Source organism: Eutrema salsugineum, unplaced genomic scaffold (genome assembly GCF_000478725.1).
Source record: "Eutrema salsugineum unplaced genomic scaffold, Eutsalg1_0 scaffold_11, whole genome shotgun sequence".
Taxonomy (NCBI): domain Eukaryota; kingdom Viridiplantae; phylum Streptophyta; class Magnoliopsida; order Brassicales; family Brassicaceae; genus Eutrema; species Eutrema salsugineum.
The window spans coordinates 3,812,524-3,826,570 of record NW_006256901.1 but is presented as its reverse complement, the minus strand read 5'-3'; the positions used below and the strand labels follow the sequence as shown (position 1 = coordinate 3,826,570).

General features: G+C 38.8%; 1 non-coding gene across 1 annotated transcript; it reads right to left on the bottom strand.

Moving 5' to 3' along the window:
* Positions 1 to 294: 294 nt before the first annotated feature.
* LOC112090022 lies at positions 295 to 401 on the bottom strand. Its single transcript, XR_002901381.1, has one exon. It is a non-coding gene; the product is annotated as a small nucleolar RNA R71 (small nucleolar RNA).
* Positions 402 to 14,047: the final 13,646 nt, after the last annotated feature.

Genomic DNA, 14,047 nt, shown 5'->3' with positions numbered 1-14,047 from the left:
AACCGGAATGAGTTTGAAGTCAAGCCTCAAATCATCTCATTGGTGAAGCAAAACCAGTTCCATGGAGTTCCTTCTGAGCACCCAATGGACCATATCGAGCTTTTTGAAGAAATTTTCAGCATGATGAGAACAAACCAAGTTCCACATGACTATTTAAAGTGTAAGTTGTTCCCTTTTTCATTAGCAGATAAAGCTCACCGTTGGTTGAAGTCTTTGCCTGCAGGATCGATTACTAATTGGGAAGAATGTAGAACTGCTTTCCTAAACCACTTCTACACTAAGTCAAGGTCGAACAATTTGAGAACGAAGATCTCAACCTTTCAACAAGGGCCAACTGAATCTTTCTATGAAGCTTGGGAACGTTTTAAGGAATATGAACGTGATTGCCCTCACCATGGATTTCATGGATCAAGCCTGCTGAGCACATTTTACCGAGGTTTGCAACCAAAATACAAACTTTCACTTGATACAGCTAGCAATGGAGATTTTGGGCAAAAGACGATAACCCAAGGAAGAGCTCTCATCGAAGATTTGGCTCAAGCCAATAGCAATGACTGTCCTGAATACGATCGATCGATGAAGCAAGCCGGAACAGACAACAAGGAGATAACCGAGTTGAAGAACATGGTGAGCCAGCTTCTGAAGAGCAACAATCGCCCGATCCATGCCTGTGAAACCAAAAATGGCGCAGAAGAGGAAGGACCTCGTGATATCGATCACATTAATCAAGCATTTCAAGAAGAAGATGTGAACTACGTAGGAGCACTGGTGCCATACCAAAATCGCTCCAACAACAACTTCAACAACAACATCCGGAATGCAAATTACAACAATCTCTCTTACCGCAATCCAAATGTGGAGAATCCTCAAGATCAGTACTACCCACCTCAGCAAAAATCATTCCAAAACAAATTTCAAGGTGGAAACTTTGGAGGAATAGTACCATATCAACCGCGACAGCCATATAACTACCAAGGTACGGGTTTTAACAATCAATTTGTACAACAGCAGGGAGTCACAACGAACCAGCTAGCTTCACAAATCGGTAGACTTGAACAGTCAATCCAACAGCTTGTTATGACGAACGAAAAAGCATCTAAAGACGTGAACGTGAAAGTTGACTGCATGTACAATGATCTGAATGGTAAGTTTGAATCTTTATCTTCGCACGTAAAAAAATTAGATGTGCAAGTCGCCCAAACAGCCGACTATATGAAGAGGTAAAGTAGAGTTCTTCCAGGAAGAGTTGAAGATAACCCTAAGAAGTTTTGCAACGCCATAACCACATTGCCCGAAGAAGAGGCCGGAACCGATGGAAAGAAAGAAGAAACCCCAATCTTTGTACCACTGTACAAGGATATCGATCCCAAGCAGCCACCGTTTAAGGTACCTGAACGATCACCGTTTCAAAGGCTTACCGATGATCCGTGACGTTTTTTTTTTCCAGTGTTTCATTTCAGGAATCAAGTTTACAGACTGCTTGTGCGATTCCGGAGCCAATGTCAACATCATGTCTAAGACATTTGCCGAAAAATTGGGCATAAAAACCTTAAGGACATCGACGGTTAAGGTTATCTTTGGAGATTCATCTCAAAAAGATACTGAAGGGGCGATTCATGATCTACAAGTTCTAGTGGGAGATAAGATTGTTCCAGCAGATTTCCAAGTCCTGGAGATGGATAAGGACAAGGAGAGGCCACTCATTTTCGGGAGACCATTCCTAGCTACAGTAGGAGCAATTATCGATCACGCAAACCGGCATGCTGTTTTCCTCAATGTGGATCTAAAAAGGTACTATCCTACTATCTTAGATGAATTTCCAAGTAAAGGAAACAGGCCAAAAGAGAAAGAAAAGGAGAAGCCGAAAGTTTTTGCAAAGATCAAGATCATCATTCCACCAGATGCAACTGAAACTAGTGAGGACCAAATCCAGGAGCTGATCGAAAACACAAAAAAGGTTCTGAACAGCATTAAAGTCCGAAAGAAAAGTAAAAGTAAGAAGACTTCTCCTCAAGGAGAAGAAGTAAAACCTCCAGCAACCGGAAGTGATAAAGGCACATCAAGTGGAGTGCCATTCAAATCAGCCTAATTCCTCATGCTTACGTCGAGCTAAACGACTTAAAACAAAAGCGCTTAATGGGAGGCAACCCATTTAGGTACTCTTTCTTTTAGTTTTCTTTTCCTTTTTACAATTTATGCTTTCTTTTTCTTTTTAAGTTTTAGGTATGTTATATAAAAAAAAAACACAAAAAATCAGAAAATTAGAAAAACCAAGAAGAAAAGGTAGGTTTTTAGCTGCTCGGCCCGGCAAAGACGAGAAGATTGGACAAAGGCCGCAGGAGGAAGAGCTGCGGTCACGACTGACCTGACCGCGGCCAAGAGTGCATCGACCGCGGCACCGTGAACGTGACCGCGGCCGAGCCCTCAACCACCGCGGTCGCGCGTCTCCTGACCGCGACCGTTGGTCGTTGAGGTAATTCCACGGATTTCTGCCGTTTCCCGGTGTTGCCTGGTGATTTCCCGGTGTTGCCTGGTGTTTGCCTGGTGATTCCCGGTGCTTCCCGAAATGTTTCCGGTAAAATCCGAAAAGATCCTCCGTAAGTTTTAAACTTTCCTAATGTGCAAACAAGAAAAGGTAAGTTCCCGTAAACTTAAAAATTTCCAGAAATTTTCCGTTTTTGCTTCAAAAACGCTTTTTAAAGAAAAGAAACAAACTTTTTGGATCAAAACTCTTTTTTCTCTTCTCTTCCAAAAGACTTAGAGGTTTAGGAGAAAGAACACATTTTTCAATTCTTAATCTTTTAAAGAGATTTTTGGCACAAACCTCACTCTTTTTCAAAGCTGATTTCAATTCTGCCATCAATTCTCTCTTTCCAGCAAGGTATGAACCTCAAACTCACCATTCTTACTCGATTTTGAACTTAAGGTTTTCTTTAAAAACCCAAAATCTTGGTTTATTGATGGTGGAAATAGCTTAAGAATGATAGATTATCCATTTAGGTTATTTAAAAATCGATTTTAGCACCTAGCTTAAGAGAAATTGAGATTTTTGAAATTTGGATTCTACATGCTTCATAAAAATCGAATTTGGAACAGCAAAATTGATGAATTTGATTTAGTCTTGTGTGATTAGTGATTAGTATTGGGTAATCTTTAGAATTTACATGGAAATTGCTAATAAAAACCGATTTTTAGAAGATTTCTATGTTGAGAACATCAAAAATCCGAATCTGGTCATAAAGTACTTGATTTCTCTGAATTAATATCAATTTTATTTGCTCATGGTTTTAATTAATCTCTTTATGCTAGTATTAGTATAACAGATCTTAATGTGTTAAAATCAGCATCCGAATTGAATCTTTTTCCAAGAATCATTTCATTTTGCAGAAAATGGACGAAACCAGATCCCGAAGGAGCCGTCGCACTGGTGGCAGCTCCGAGGACATTCCCGATGATGCTACTCTAGGAGAGTACATGCTAAACCAAGCCAGACCGAGAAGAAGAAGCTATGTGATGAGATTGCTCCAGCACTCAAGAGAAACACGAGCACCTCCCGAGCCACAACAGATTCGATACATTGGGAGGGAGGCATACCCGAGAGTGGACTATGCAAGGCGTTTCAAGAAGCTGAACATCAAACCCACGCCTTGCATTGATTATCATACACTCGAGATGCTTGGAATCAGAGAGGATGTGATCTGGTACATCGATGCACTTAAGCTGAGACCCTACATGGAGCTGAACCTTCCGACTTATCCCGAGCTAGTCCGTGAGCTTTTAGCGACCGTTACACTCCACCACACGAAGAGGAGGAACCGCAGAGCATCAGATGGCATCTTGTCATTCTCTATCCGCGGACAGCCTTATTCTCTCACCATTTATGAGGTTTGTGAAGCTCTTAAGCTTCCATACACTGATGGCATTTACCTTGAAGATGAACCTGATCTTAATCTGTGGAGAGAGATGGGTCATGGAACCTATGATAGTGGGAGATCGAAGTCAGCCCTTCTTAGCCACCCAGCAGTGAGAGTTGTGCACAAACTCTTAGCACACACGATCTTCTCTAGAGCAAACATGGGAGGTGTTTTGAAGACTGAGCTCATTACACTTCAGATTCCGTTTATGCACGACCCACGACTTGCTTGCTTTGCATGGATCATAGCGCAGGATATGGTGAAGGTGAAGCATGATTTACATGGTTGCCAAGACGCTACTCCAGCTTTCGGGAGTGTTATTACAGCGATACTACAGGCTGTAGGATTCGATTTCTCATCTGATGATCCACTTCCCGATGTCTGGTATGATCTACTTTATCTCTCTCGCGATCACACTATCTCTCGTGCCGCTTTCGATCCAGACAGGTTTGGTTACAAGTATTGCACTGGCACCGAGGAGCACCGAGTCTGCTTACCTTCAGCATCTATCCCGAGATTGTGCAACGAAGGACGCCCACGATGGACTCCGGTATCCGATGATTTTCTGCCATCTGTACCTCGTCTACCATTCACCATTGGCCAATACATAGTGCCCGAGGCGAAGCGTGATGCAGCTGCGGCCCGTGCTCATTTTCAGCCATCTATTCTAACCGGCCACCTCTCATCATCTACATCATCACACACTCATTCCGATCTGGAGCGCAGAGTTGAGAGACAGGGACGACGCTTTGAGCGCGTTGTCACCTTCTTACAGGAGCAGCACCAGTTCACAGACGACACTTCGAAGGATGAGTGATTGATCAGCACTTCACTGCCATCACGGTTCTATCATCATTTTCTTTTCTTTTATATTATTTTATTTTCTTTTGCTTTTATTCACCATCTTCTCACCAACTTTTTCACACTGGGGACAGTGTGATTTAAGTCTGGGGGAGGATGTCTATTCGTACTAATCATTTTCCTGCTTTGCTTTTAAATTTCAAGTACTTTTTAAATTTTAATATGTAACCTATTCGACATTAAGTATTTTTCAGGAATATTTGACGCAAAACTATGATGATATAGACCTGCATACTTCTACACTATGCATGATAGCTCATTTGTGGTTAGCACTAGACTAGGCGGTAGCTAGAGTACTTGCACTACGAACTCCCACCAGAGGACTTCTATTCATGGAGATTCTTTCTGACAGGATATACTAGCTCATTTTATTTGGACTTAATATTGATATCTAATTTTCTCGTCATTGATTTTAGGCAGGCATCAACATACACATCTAGGACGTCTTTTACCATCACTTTTACCACTATTTGTCGTCCTAGATGACCAGTTTATCTTTATCTGGTACCATACCCTAAACCCAAAACCCTTGTTTTGAACCCTCATGCATTCTCTCTTTAGTTTATATCAGCAGATATGTGCAAAAACGACGGAGAGAAGAGGAGCGACGCAGTTTTCAGTCACTCACAAAGGAAACTGAATGGAATTGGGAAGGAAGAGTATCAAAAATATAATAAAGATTTACAAGACAGATATTAACTGGTAAATTCGTGTTTTTTAAGAATCTATATCTAAAGATGTTCCCTTTCTAAAAAAAAAAAAAAAAAAAACGTGAAAAGAGAAAGGGAAACAAAAAGCCTAATGAGTCTTAGATTGTTGAAATTTGTGGAGCAAAGAGCCACCACTATTCGTTTAAGGAGCTATTGTTTTTAAAGATTTACAAAAATCTAAGTGTGGGGGAGTTTGGAGAGAACCTGAGGAAGAAGACCACAAATCTATGTCAAGAAAAAAGTGACTGAAAACTGTGGATACCAACAACTTCACTCTCTCTTGCGGTTTTGCATAATATCCTGCATCCTCCAAATCGTCAGGTAACCCGTAAACACTTTAAGCCTTACCCCCAAAAATAATCCTTCTTGACACCTAGCCTGTATCGCCTTGCCTAGATTTTCTTTGATGAGAACCACTGAGATTTTTAATGAATGTTAAAAGCTAGTTGACTGGAAGTTAGATCTTAGTGCATAGATTTCTGCATGACGGATTAACGGACTAGTTATGCCTGTATTGCTAGTGAGAATTTATAGGCTATTCCTGATTGATGCATACTGATTGATATTGGTCTAGAAGTTTGGTCTCTGAGATTTTGTTTAGTTCCTGCGTTTTCAAACCTCTCGCTGAGATTTAGCCTTTGTTTTGTTTGAGGACAAACAAAAGATTAAGTCTGGGGGAGTTGGTAGCACCGGATTTTGACCATTTTTATGGATCATTTTAATATCTTTTACAGGTGTTTTTACTCCATTTTCAAATGTTTTCAAAGGATTTCTATGTTTCTGGATTTTAAAAGACTTTTCAGGTAATTTGGGATAAAGAGGCACAAAATAGAACAAAAAGACTCTTTTGGATAAATGCAGACCGTCAGAACTCTCATGGAGAGACGAAGACCTTCTCACCGTCTGATCACCCTCAAAATTGGACAACTTATAGAAGAATCAACCAGCTTTCAAATGCACTTGGTTTGGAGACATTCCAACGGTTGGATCTCAAGATATTTCATTAGCCCCAGAGCCATTCGAAGTCGGTCAGAAACTCACCCGACCGCGGCCAACAAGCTATTTGCCGTGGTCAGAAGCTTCCCAACCGCGGCCAACGAGCCAATTTCGCGGTCACAGCACTCCCGACCGCGGCAATCAATCTCCGAGTTAAAGCCCACTTATCTGAAGCCCAAAGTCATTCTCAGCCTCAATTCCGGAACCCTAGAGACCATGGAGTATTGGAGACTATAAATACATGTCATTTAGGTCGTTTTTAGAGAAAAAACTTGATACTTTACAGAAACCCTTTTCCTTTAGCCATTTTTATGAGATTTTTGTAGAAGATTGTTCAAGTCCGAGTTCTTCAATCGAGAAGCTTTCTTTATCTCTTTTCTTTACAGTTTTCATTACTTTTATTAAAACCAATGATGATGTCGAACTCAGCCATGTCTGAGTAGATCCCGAGTTGGGCTTAGGGTTCCCGAAAGGGGCTCTCATAATTGATTAAGACATCTAGGTTTATAGATCTGGGATTTCGACCTGTTCTCTGTTTATTCTTGTTTTTATTGCATGTATGCTTGTTTGATCACCTAGTATCTGATCTAGATAGTTAGTGTTGCGAAAGTTTTCATTAAGTATCAGCCCTAGAATGAAACAGGCGATTTTTCCGTAGGAGTGGAAACCTACCTGCGGCGAGATCGTGAGTATTGACGAGTCTTGTGCAGCTCTTGCGTTCTCTCCCTTCCAGGGCCAGAGTGGAAACCTACTGGTCAGGGTTGCGAGAAACAGTTGGTTATGATCACGACAGTGACGTAGTCATACCGCCGTACTCTAGTTCTAGAACCCATATATTGTTATCTGTCAATCCCAATCTATCTACCTTAGTGTTAAAACCGATTATGATCCCTTAGAGTTCCGAAAAGCTCAGCGTTTTTAGCCATAGTTTTCAATTCCATCGATTTTTACTTGCTTTCTTAGACCTGCATTTCAATTTCCTTAGTTCATTATTTACTTGCTTTATTTACCTTTCGTGCGATATCTTACTTGCCTTATTAGTCTTTCATTCGATATTTGCCTATTCTAATTGCATTCCATTCGATTTTCTTACCTGCTTTTTAGGATAGATTTATTTGCTTTCTTTTGTTTTAGTTTAATTCACAAGAAAAACAACCAACCTTTAAAACCAATTTAGTCTAGATATAAAGTTAAAAACCGTAGAAGAATACCAGGCACACAAATCTCCGTGGATTCGATCCCTAAATACTACAACTGATTAGCTGCACTTGCGGCTTTCATTTGTTTTGTTAAAGGTAAAACTTGTTCCCTCACGTAGTTGACACGAACGTCATCACTAACTAAAACCAAATAAGAAAATCCACCTTACACGTTTTGTAGACGAAATCTTACATCTTCTTAGTAGCTTCTAAAGGCATATGGTAATAGAAAACCGTATAGGTTAGTACAACCAATGAATTTAATAGGGTTGTTTGTCTTTCCTACTGCATTACCGACCAAATGTAATGAGAAATCAAATCACATAAAACAGAGACATGGAAAAGATTAAAACTGAAATAAATCATCATAGAACCAAATATCTAACCGCAGACCTTGATGGCGTCCGCTGGTTCCATCGTTCATCACGTGCTCTTGCTTTGCTGCCTCTCCAGAGATTGGAAACTGGCTAGAAGATATAATGATCAGAGATTTAAAGCATAACTCTTTGATTATAGCAGTGACTTAGTTGTACTGTAGAGATTTGAAGTACCACGAGAACAATCTGATATGGAAAACCTGCATAAATAAGTAAGGAACATATTCAGATTTACTTTGACGGTTGATAATTCGATTCCAAAGTAGAGTAATAGATGACAATATTGTTCAATTCTGTAAAGAAATTAAAGCCAATAACCTAGCTACTGAATCGTAGCCGCCTGTTTTCAACTTACCCAGAGGTAAAGGAGACTCGTAATAACAGATTATGGGTGAAGATAGTACTGCTTCAAATTGAAAATAAGGTCAGACATAGAATCTTTGGCCTCATTCTGTCTCAAAGAGACGCCAATGAATCTGTAAGATTAGAAGATGAGAAGACGAAAAAATGATTTTTGACTTTTCAATAGCTTGATCGAATAGCACAGATCCAAAAATAATTAAGACTACAAAGAGGGAAAGCCTTGGAATTGGTCTTCTGGATTTGTGTTGACAGTTGCCGATTGGGTTTTCGAAACTGGACAAAAAAATTGTTGACAATTATGTGAAGAAATTGCGATGACAATATTTTAAGTTCGGACGAATAATGCTCGGTGCAATTTATAAAGAAGATAATATATAAAGAAATTCAAAACACAAAACAGATCATTGGCCATCATGCCATGGCTGTGATAGTATATGATGGGTAGAAATGAGTTGTAAATTGTATTGGTGGAAGGATCAGAATTTATATAAAGAGGATGGAGAAGTGGTGGTGATGTGGAAGTTATTAGGAACGATTGATGTTTGAGATTCTCCATCGTGGATTGAGGTTTGAAGGGTGATTTAAGTGTGAAGTTACTTTGTTAGAGAAATTAAGTTTGAAGGTATTTTGTAACGACTTATGGTTTGAGCTTTCCTTTCGTTGAATCTGATTTGGAGATGGGATGAAGATGAATCGTTTGAGGGGAAACTGTTGCGGTGAATTTAGGGTATGAGGAAAGCAGAGAAAGGTGGGGAAGCTCAAATGTATTCTGGATTTCGTTTTAGGCTAATGTTTTGGGTCTCTATCTAATGGGCTTCTTTCTATTCAATTTTCTGTGTTACTGTGTTGGATGGCCTGATTTCATAACTCTGCAATAACTCTTTTAACGTAATTAAAGTTTTCTTAGTTATGTCTGACTTTCAAATGTTTTCATTGGCTGATTATTTTGTTGATTATTTTTGCTGATGTGGCATAGCTGAGAGACCAGAAAATCAATCCCTTTAAGAAATTGTTCATTACAAAAATATATAAAAATAAGAAAATTATGTATCAAATTGTATTAGTCCATCACAATATTGATAATTAAGAAAGTTTTCAAATTCTGTTATTTTTAAAAAAAAATATTAATGATAAGGAAATTATGTATAAAATTTAAATTAATAATAAAATTAAAATAATATTAAAGTAGGAAAACTATATAAATAATTAAGAACAAATTATTTAGTAAAACTTCTTTACATATACACACATGTTTAGTAGATTTCAAAAAAAAAAAAAATACACATATATTTAGAGACTCCTACATTACCATCCAAATTTTTATCACATAACTATAAGAAAATTTAAGTTAACTTTGTTTGTGTGTGTGAAACCATTTCAATTTAAAAAAAAAAAAAGAATAAAGTTAATTTTCACTAAGGAATGAGTCATTACAACATAAAAGAACCAACTTAGCTAAACCATATGTTAAATTATTAGCTAAAAAAGAATATGATGAAAGTAGATATAGACAAAACCACTTGATGAGTGGAGATTTTGGCTCATTCTAACCTGTGTTTACTAATTGTTTTAGGAGTTTTTGGAGTCTTTTCAGGAAGTTTCAGGTGACTTAGAGACCTTATCAGAGGATTGGAGTGTTTAGAAGGCATTGGAGCAAAAAGAAGCTGAAGCTGACCAAAAGAGGCCAATTTACACGAAGTTGGATCATTCTTGGTCGGGAGCACCTGCTCCCGATTTCACCCTTTCGTGGAGCACCTGCTCCAACCGCCTGGAGAGAAATAAGGAAATCGACTTTTACCTAATTTTAGGAGGAGAAAGAGAATAAAAAGTCCAGAGCCGCCTACCTTTTATCATCACGTTTTTCTACAGACTTTTTACGCTTTCTTTTTACAATTTCCTGAACCATAGAGTTTTTACTTGTAAGCTTTTGGGAGAAGAAATCTGCTACACTTTGAGAAGAATTCTGAACCCTATTATCTCTTCTGCGATTTTAATCCATGAATTTCTTTTCATCTGTTGCTGTGTTTCTTTTCTCCATGTCTGAGTAGATCTCTTAGCTGGATTAAAGCGTTCAAAGGATTTCATGAGTTAAAGGATTAGATGCAAATAGGGCTTGATATCTTTCGTCTTCGCCATTGTTAGACTTCGGCCTGGGCATAATAACCGAAACCGCGAGAACCGAACCGAACCGACCCAAAAAAATGACTTCGGTTTGGATTCGGTTTGACTGCAAAAGCCGAATGGGTTTTTAAATTATTTGATTCGGTTCTCGGTTCGGGTTAGGGTAAACCCGAGAACCGCATTAAAACCCGAATTTCAAAATAACTCCCTGAATTAATTGCATAATTCTTCTACCTAAAAAATGAAATTCATATACCAACATTACAAAAAAAAACATTCGATTTCATCTCTCTATTTTTTTTCCCCCTTCTAATAAATCCCAAATCGGGAAAACTGGATACCCTAATTCCATTTCTCGATCAAATTCACCACCATTCTCCTCCTTCATTGTCGTCGAGAGTTGATTCCCAGGTAAGTCTTCCTTCTCTGATTCTTCTGTCTTGATTTTTTCTCTTCAATTTTACGATTTGTATTTAGCTGGATTTGGATTTCTTCGGATGTTCTTCTTCTTCAAAAGCTTAACGAGTTCTATAATGTTTGGTGCAGATGGGTTCTTCGTCACCAACAAAGGATCCCATTTCTGAAGATGAGCATGGAACTTCTCCTACACCGAGAAGCAAAGAGAATCCAAGGAGTGAAACTAGCTCACCTCCGTTCAAGCCGAAAAAGAAATTAAAAATCTGTAACACAAGGTCTGATGTGTGGAAACACTTCACACGAACTAAGGAGGATGTCAACACCTGCGTCTGTCATTATTGTGGTAAGTCGATGTCCTGCAACAGTAAGAGTGGAACTTCAAGCTTGAAGAATCATCTGCGAATTTGCAAGGAGCATATTGCGTGGCAGGAAACAAAAAAAGACAGGCAGAATATTATAGTTTCTGAAGATGCAAGTGGTACTCTGCAGTTGTCGAAGGTTTCGGAAGCAGTGGTTAGAGAAGCATCGAATGAGATGATTGTGTTGGCTGAATTGCCACTTTCATTTATTGAAAGTCTGGCTTGGAGACATTTCTGCAATCGTGTGGGTCTTCCACAGCCAAAGTCAAGGAGAACATTCACTAGAGAAATCGTGGGGATGTATGTTAAGAAGAAAGCTGCAATGAGAAAGGTGCTTGATGCAAACAAGCAAAGAGTGTCTTTGACCACTGACATTTGGGTTGCTCCAACAACCGGAGCTAGCTATATGGTCATCACAGCTCACTTCATTGATGTGAAATGGCAGCTAAGGAAACTGATCATAGGGTTTAAAAACATCGACGATCACAAAGGGACTACAATTTGTAGAGTTTTGCTAGAGTGCTTGGCTGATTGGGGGATAGAGAAGGTCTTCACAATCACTGTCGATAATGCCACTGCCAACACGAGTGCCTTGAGGAAGTTTAAGGAGGCTTTCCTTGGAACAGGTGATCACGCATTGGTTCTAGGAGGTGACCACATGCATTTACGATGTGCTGCTCACATCATCAACCTGATAGTAAACGATGGGTTACATGAAGTTAACAAAAATGTATCTGCAATCCGTAATGGAGTTCAGTATATGAGAGCTTCTACTAACCGAATCAAAGCATTTGATCTAAGAGTGGAATCAGCAAAAATGACAAGAGGCAGTTTACCCTTAGACTGTAAAACACGGTGGAACTCTACTTACCTTATGCTGTCAAGGACTCTAAACTTTAGGACAGGTTTTGATCGAATGGAAGCAGAAGATATGCTCTACAATGCTTACTTTCAAGAACAAGTGGAAGGAAATAAGAGAGTTGGCCCACCAACAAAGAATGATTGGGATTCGGTTGCAAGACTAGTAAGGTTTTTGATTATCTTTTACAACTCTACTTTAGTTGTTTCAGCATCTACTTCACTGAATTCTCACAAGTGTTACAATGAGATTGTGACCATCGAAACCAACTTGATCAAGCTGAGCAAAGATCAGGACTCAACAATGAGGTCAAAGGCCGATGCAATGAGAAAGAAGTTTGAGAAGTACTGGGATGGGCCAGAAATCAATAGGCTTCTAATCATTGCGAGTATCTTAGATCCAAGCAACAAAATGAGGTTTGCTACTCTCTGCTTTGAGAGGATTTATGGGAAAGATAGTCCTCAATCAAGGGAGTTGGTGGATTCTGTGACTACGGTTATAAAGAAATTATTTGAGGAGTATAGCAACAAGTTATCTGGAGGTGAGACATCATCTAAATCCGCAGGAAATGAGTCTCAGAGTGGTACTTCGAGTCAAGATCATGCTACGGGTAATGTCTTTGACAAAATGGATTTAGATTTTGAAAGTGGATATGAGAGAATGGATTTTGTCTACAAAGAGATGGTAGATGAGTTAGGAACTGAAGATTCAGGTACGGAGTTGGATATATACTTGAAGGAGAAATGTGAAACTCCAAAAAAAAACATATTCGGTACAGATTATGATGTTTTGGATGGTGGAAGTTGAACAGCTACAAATTTCCGGTTTTATCCGAGATGGCAAGGGATGTGCTTGCAATGCAGGTGTCCTCTGTTGCTTCAGAGTCTGCTTTTAGCACAAGTGATCGAATTTTAGACCCATTTCGAAGTTGTTTAACCCATTACATGATTGAAGTGCTAATGTGCACTGAGCAATGGCTGAAGTGTGAGATTCGTCTAAGTGATAGAGGTGTGATCACTAAAGAAGAGCTGCTTGCTGATATTGAGTTGCAGGATAAACTTCAAAGACGTATGTTTCTTCTCTTTAAAATCTCATCTGAAAAGTTTAATGTTTTTAATGTTATCCATCTTTTTCACTTCTCAGAAATGGATAACTTAAAGTCTCCAAACTTTTTTGAACCTGAAGATGAAGACTGATGTGATAAGGTAATGTTATGCTTAACTGAAGTTTGGTAATAATCGGTTTTTGAATGGTTTAGCCGTTTAGTGATGAGGCTGAATTGGTTATGATGGTAATGTTATGTATGTTTGCTTGTTTTTGTTTTACGATGAGGCTATAATGGTTTAGTGATGAGTTTTGGAAGAGCGTTTTTGTCTTTTTCATTGTTGTTTACTTGTTTCCTTTGATCATTGTTGTATACAGGCAAGATAAGAAGATTGGAGTTGGAGATAGAGATAGCAACTTTGTAAGGAAGGCTGGATGAGATAGTTTTTGGGATTCAGCAAGTAATGTTTTTCAATCTTCTATGTCTTTTGTCATTAGTTTTTTTGGATTTATGGTTGGAACTGATATGGAAGTTCAACTTGGAGAACATGTATTCTCGATATTGTGCACAAATTTGTCATAACTTCTTTTTATTTTGCACGCTTTGTTCAAATGGATATTTGGAATTTGGATTTTGTTGGTTTATTTCGGGTTTTTCGTGTTTGATTGGTTTTTTCGGGTTATTCGGGTTTATAAACAACCGAAATTCAATTTGAACTCATTTTCACTGATTTTCTTTGGTTATTCGGGTACAAAATTACCTGAAATCGTATATTCGGATCTACCTCGGGTTTATACAAAAAAAAAGAAAACCGAACCGAAACCGT